The sequence below is a fragment of the Eretmochelys imbricata genome, chromosome 8 (assembly GCF_965152235.1).
Source record: "Eretmochelys imbricata isolate rEreImb1 chromosome 8, rEreImb1.hap1, whole genome shotgun sequence".
NCBI lineage: Eukaryota > Metazoa > Chordata > Testudines > Cheloniidae > Eretmochelys > Eretmochelys imbricata.
The window spans coordinates 108,106,999-108,113,818 of NC_135579.1; the positions used below are offsets into that span (position 1 = coordinate 108,106,999).

Below are 6,820 nucleotides of genomic sequence, written 5' to 3' on the forward strand. Positions count from 1 at the left end.
AGTGGGTTGGGGACCCCGGCGTGCACAGCCGAGGGCGAAGCTGTCATTGGTTTTATTACCACGAGACGTAAAAACACAAATGTCCCAACCCACAAGACAATAGAGCTGCAGAGCCAGGACTGAAGCAGGCTGATGGAGCATGTTAGGTGTGTCAGTATTGAGTGAGAGTCCTAGGCTTCTGTAAAAACCTGTGCAAAAGAATCCAGTGTGGACTGAAGGCCATTTTCAGCGTGCACGAGGATGGCACAAACATCAAAAATATGGAAGGCCTCACGCATTTGCGTGTCATCCTTGTGCAGGGGCCGTGCTAATCTTCTCTGCAAGTTCCAATTTTAGTATCTGTGCTGCCACCACAAATCACCATCGAGGGTCAGACTTCGGAGACAGCCGAGCACTTCTGCTACCTCGGTAGCCAACTCTCGCAAAACACCGACAGTGAGATCCAGCACAGGACCCAGTGTGCAAGAGCTTCCTTTGGGAAATTGCTCCGAAGCATTTTCATGGCCCGTGACATGACCCGGGTCTATAAGACAACGGTTATTCCTACACTCCTCTATGGATGTGAAAGAACTCAAATGAGAAATTGCGGAACTATTAACTATGGTTTGTAACCTGTGCTTTAAATCAGCTTCTGGTACCCAATGACTGAAAGATAGCGAATGTAACGCCAATATTTAAGAAGGGCTCTAGAGGTGATCCTGGCAATTACAGACCGGTAAGTCTAACGTCAGTACCGGGCAAATCAGTTGAAACAATAGTAAAGAATAAAATTGTCAGACACATAGAAGAACCTAAATTGTTGGGCAAAAGTCAACATGGTTTCTGTAAAGGGAGATCATGTCTTACTAATCTATTAGAGTTCTTTGAGGGGGTCAACAGCCACGTGGACAAGGGGGATCCAGTGGACATAGTGTACTTAGATTTCCAGAAAGCCTTTGACAAGGTCCCTCACCAAAGGCTCTTACGTAAATTAAGTTGTCATGGGATAAGAGGGAAGATCCTTTCATAGATTGAGAACTGGTTAAAAAACAGGGAACAAAGCATAGGAATAAATGGTAAATTTTCAGAATGGAGAGGGGTAACTAGTGGTGTTCCCCAAGGGTCAGTCCTAGGACCAATCCTATTCAACTTATTCATAAATGATCTGGAGAAAAGGGGTAAATAGTGAGGTGGCAAAGTCTGCAGACGACACTAAACTGCTCAAGATAGTTAAGACCAAAGCAGACTGTGAAGAACTTCAAAAAGATCTCACAAAACTAAGTGATTAGGCAACAAAATGGCAAATGAAATTTAATGTGGATAAATGTAAAGTAATGCACATTGGAAAAAATAACCCCAACTATACATGCAATATGATGGGGGCTAATTTAGCTACAGCTAATCAGGAGAAAGATCTTGGAGTCACCGTGGATAGTTCTCCGAAGACGTCCACGCAGTGTGCAGCAGCAGTCAAAAAAGCAAACGGGATGTTAGGAATCATTAAAAAAGGGGATAGAGAATAAGACGGAGAATATCTTATTGCCCTTATATAAATCCATGGTACACCCACATCTTGAATACTGCGTACAGATGTGGTCCCCTCATCTCAAAAAAGATATACTGGCATTAGAAAAGGTTCAGAGAAGAGCAACTAAAATGACTAGGGGTTTGGAATGAGTCCCATATGAGGAGAGATTAAAGAGGCTAGGACTTTTCAGCTTGGAAAAGAGGAGACTAAGGGGGGATAGGTAGAGGTCTATAAAATCATGACTGGTGTGGAGAAAGTGAATACGGAAAAGTTATTTACTTGTTCCCATAAGAACTAGGGGCCACCAAATGAAATCAATTGGCAGCAGGTTTAAAACAAATCAAAGGAAGTTCTTCTGCACTCAGCGCACAGTCAACCTGTGGAACTCCTTGCCTGAGGAGGTTGTGAAGGCTAGGACTACAACAGGGTTTAAAAGAGAACTGGATAAATCCATGGAGGTTAAGTCCATTAATGGCCAGGATGGGTAAGGAATGGTGTCCCTAGCCTCTGTTTGTCAGAGGGTGGAGATGGATGGCAGGCGAGAGATGACTTGATCATTACCTGTTCGGTTCACTCCCTCTGGGGCACCTGGCATTGGGCACTGTCGGCAGACAGGATACTGGGCTGGGAGGACCTTTGGTCTGACCCAGTTTGGCCGTTCTTATGTTCTTGTGTTCTAACCTGGGTGACTTCAAGAATCTGGAGAGGTATCACCAACGATGTCTTAGGAAGATCCTTCACGTCAAGTGGTCGGCCAGGGGCTCCGTTCCGCTGGCTCTGCTGATCCGCATCCCTTGTGTCTGAGGGAGGCTGGCAGGCCAGGGTCCGGCCTGCCCTGGGCCAGGAGCAGGCGCTGTGCAGAGGCAGAGAGGCCTGGCTTGGCCCAGCCTTGCCCCCCTGTGGCTGACGTGACGCTGGACACAGCCAGAGATGGGCTAACGTGGTGTAACCCTTCGGCCCGGCGTAGTCAGCAGCAACAAGGGCCGGTTCCGTGTCCTGGGGTTCCCCTTCACAACACAAAACAGAGCCAGCTCGAGCTCCCACCCAGTAGCTAAGATAATGTAACACAGCCCCAGGCAACCCAAGAGGCCATATGTCCCCTCTCGCATGCTCCCGATCTGTGCACAACAAAAGGGTCCTTTTATTCACAGGGAGCCAGAGCCCAGCCTGATGGGGAGCCTGCCTCAGAGCTGACTGGTTCTCCACAGCAGGGGCTGAGCTGACAGAGGTGCTGCTCATCGCTCTACAACAGCCACTTGCCCCCCAGCTCTTTCCATCCCCAGAGGACCCCCAGCCCACCTCCCTGCAGCCATGGCCTCTCAGGATCTGCTGTTTCCAGCCCTGACTTTGGCTGAGCCTGTCTGTTCCAGCACCCAGGCAGGGGGTGCGTCCCGCAGCCATGCCGGTGTGGGCACAGGGCACAGCTGAGGGCCAGCGCGAGAATGCCTTGATGCTGTGAGCCGCGCTGGCTCCTCCGAGGCGTGGAGTCAGGCACGGGCCTGGGATCCAGACATCTGGCTGCGCGTGGCTGGAATGTGCCAGGCCTGTTGACTACAGTCGTTAGTCTGGGGCATCTGCCTGGCAGCATGGTGGCTCTAATTAGCCAAAGTGCTCTGTTCCTTGCAAGCCCAGTTCTGCACGTGAACTGCAAAGCCCTAAACCCGCTTTGCAATCAGCATCCCTGCCTGGCCCTCCCAGCTCTGTGCTTCCTGCCAGTGCAGAGCAGCCGTGGCCTAGGCCCCCTTGGGATGCAGCTGCCTCATCAGAGGTGCTCAATGGGGGCCCAGCTGTGGGCTCAGTTGGCGGGCAGCTGGGGCGGGTCTCGGGCCCCTGGGCGTGAGCTGAATGCTCCAGCGAGGTGCTCACAGGGCTCAGGCCAAGGACAGGGGTGAGGTGGGCACAGCCTGTGGAGGAGAGCTGTGATCAGAGAGAGCTCCTCAGTCGGCAGCTGGACGAGGTCAATGGCTGGAAGGTGAACAAGACAATTCAGATTGGGACTGTCACATATTACACCGGGATTAACAATTGGACCAGCTCTCCCAGGGACACGGTGCCTCTCCAGCATGCTGGGCCAGAGTGTGCTCAGAGCTCCCCTGGGCCGAGGCCCCGTAGGTTCCTCCCCCTCTAGCATCTTTCAGTCTCCAGGACTGTCAGTGCCCCCAGGGTCTCTTTGAGAGGACCCCAAAAGGGGACTGGGGGGTGGGTGCAGCAGCTCAGCCTCTCGTTATTTTCGTCCACCCCTTAGGCCTGATTTCCAGCACCCTAGTTCTGGTCCACGAGTTCCCAGTCCCCAGGCACGTTGTACCACACGTCAGTGTGAGTGTCACTCACTCGCCCAGTTACGTTTTCCGGGCCCAGCATCACACCATCGCCTGCCGGGGGAGCTACAGCTTCCGCTCATGCCGGGGAGCTCGCACGCTCTGGCCCAGCGGCTCTTTCATTGTGTGTCCACAGGGAAACAGCTTCCCCAGGAGCCTGGGGGAGTTCCCGTCTGATTAGCCTCTAGCCCAGGGCTTGGGGCACGCTGTTCAAATCCCTTCTCCCCGTGGGCAGCACCACAGGGACAAACCGGCCGCCCGCCTCCCAGGCGATGCCCTAACCGCTCTGAGCCGGGGTGTGTGTGTGTGTCCTGGGCCCCAGGCAGCAAGAAAGGAGCCCGCAAATCCTGGCCCCAGGGATGCCCGGGGCCTGCCGCTGCCTCCCTGGGCTGCTCCCTGGGCCCAGCCCCAAATGGAGTGTCTCTGAATGCAGACTCACCCATCCGCCTCGGGGCCTGGTGCAGGGCCGGTTCCAGGTCCGCCCGCTGTGTGCTCCTGCGACGCCAGCCCGTCTGCCCCAGGCTCTGTGCCACTGCGGGCTCTTGCCGGTTGGGGAGGGATGCCGCCCTAGCTCAGGTTACGGTCACACAGGGCTCTGTGTTGGGGCAGTTGTGAGCACCCAGCTGAACTCCTCACAGGAGGGGCAGGGAGCTGGGGAACTGCCGTCCCACCCTTCATCTTCTGGTGCTTGATGCACCCCCTGCATGGGACAGTGGCCCGGTTAACGCCCGCCTTCTGGAGACCTCATCATAGAACTGCAGCTTTGCCAAAATCCTGGGCCTTGCATGCCTCGAACACAGCTCAAGCTGAACCCTGGCATGGGCCGGTGGCCGCCTAGCTGCATGCTGAGCCGAACGTCGGCGCAGGCCACGGGCCATGACGGGTTAAAACGCAGGCGGCTGGAGCATCACCAGCAGGAGGCTCGCGGCTGTCCTGGGATGCAGAAGGGTCGGCTCATGCAGGCCCTAGGAATTGTGGGCTAGCACTGGTGACTACCAACGCGTGCACGAGCTGTGGCGTCTGGCACCCTAGGGCCAGGCGGGGGGTCCCTGGGGGCATGCACAGCTGTGGTGTCAGGCTCCCTAGGGCCGGGCGGGGGGTCCCTGGGGGCATGCACAGCTGTGGTGTCTGGCTCCCTGGGGGCCGGGGGGGGTCCCTGGCGGCATGCATAGCTGTGGTGTCTGGCGCCCTGGGGGCCAGGCTGGGGGTCCCTGGGGGCATGCACAGCTGTGGTGTCTGGCTCCCCGGGGGCCGGGGGCGGTCCCTGGGGGCATGCACAGCTGTGGTGTCTGGCGCCCTGGGGGCCAGGCGGGGGGTCCCTGGGGGCATGCACAGCTGTGGTGTCAGGCTCCCTAGGGCCGGGCGGGGGGTCCCTGGGGGCATGCACAGCTGTGGTGTCAGGCACCCTAGGGCCAGGCGGGGGCTCCCTGGGGGCATGCACAGCTGTGGTGTCTGGCTCCCTGGGGGCCGGGGGGGGTCCCTGGCGGCATGCACAGCTGTGGTGTCAGGCTCCCTAGGGCCGGGCGGGGGGTCCCTGGGGGCATGCACAGCTGTGGTGTCTGGCGCCCTGGGGGCCGGGCTGGAGGTCCCTGGGGGCATGCACAGCTGTGGTGTCTGGCTCCCCGGGGGCCGGGGGCGGTCCCTGGGGGCATGCACAGCTGTGGTGTCTGGCTCCCCGGGGGCCGGGGGCGGTCCCTGGGGGCATGCACAGCTGTGGTGTCTGGCGCCCTGGAGGCCAGGCTGGGGGTCCCTGGGGGCATGCACAGCTGTGGTGTCTGGCGCCCTGGGGGCCGGGGGCTCACAGCAGCCAGGCAGGAGGCCAGGCCGAAGTTCAGAGCGTCCCCATTGGTGCCACTGGCAGGAAGCCCCCATGGAGCAGGGCTCTGGATCTTGCGTGTTTGTGGAAAGGAGCTGAGGCTGAGAGGTTCCTGTTAATTTGTCTCTGCACTAACCCCCCCGGGCTGTGCAGCGAGAGTCGCTACATGCTGCCACGGCCCGCGAGCAATCTCTGCTCCTGCTCGATGAGCCAGCACGGCTTGCTGCTTCTCTTACTGTGCCGCACAGACACGGGCTCGTGTTTTACACCTGCCACTTCTCAGTGTGGCCTCGCCTGCCCACCTGGTCGGCTGAAAAATGAAGCAGTCACGTGGGTGGACGTCTCTGCTATTGACCGGAGCCTCTGGCCCTGACTCAAGCCGCTGCCTGTGTTTAGTGCCCCAGCTGGGAGTGCGAGACGCGTCAGGACCTGGCTCAGTTCTCAGAGGAATTTTGCCTTATTTGAAGTTGGAAAATTTTCTGAGACCCTGCACAAGGCTCCTGGGCGCCTCAATTACGCAGCCTCATTCTGGTCGGCTCCAGTTCTCCAGGGCCAGGCCCACGCCCCCAGCATGGGGCCCTGGCTGACGTGGGACGAGCCAGCCAGGGAGTACAGACAAACCCACGCGGTGTAGGGAGCTAACCCAGCCGACGCTGGTGTGGATTGAACGTTGCACTCAGCCTGTGGTCGGGCACTGGTGCGCGGGGTCAGCTCTCCCCCAACCCCGCACTGATGACTATTCAAACTGGCCAAAGGAAATACTTCTCCAGTTACTGCATAATCAGACTGTGGAACTCACTGCCTCAGGAAGTCAAGGCCAAACACTTAGATTTGAGGATGGACTGGAAGAATTCATCTTCCTCTGCAACTTCTGTTGGAGGCAGGACGTGGGCTAGCCGGGTCTCCAGTCTGCCAGTAACTACGTTCCTCTGCCACTCATTGGGGAATTCAAAGCAGCCTTTGGGGGAAGATTCCCCTGTGTTTGTTCAGTGTTGCTGCTCCCTCCTGGAGCCTGGGCCTCACTCCGGCCCCCCCAAGACACGCGGGCCCCTCGCCTGCTGCTTCAGGCAGCCACAGACTTTGTGAGCTGCCAGGACCTCCCACAGGCAACACTGATTTGCTTGGCATCTTTCTAAGGTCACCCTCTGTTCCATGCCTTTCATTCTCCCCTCAAACCTT

General features: G+C 57.5%; 1 non-coding gene across 1 annotated transcript; it reads right to left on the reverse strand.

Moving 5' to 3' along the window:
* Positions 1-254: 254 nt before the first annotated feature.
* LOC144269704 (U6 spliceosomal RNA) lies at positions 255-361 on the reverse strand. The gene has a single exon (XR_013347010.1). It is a non-coding gene; the product is annotated as a U6 spliceosomal RNA (small nuclear RNA).
* Between the last annotated feature and the right edge of the window lie 6,459 nt (positions 362-6,820).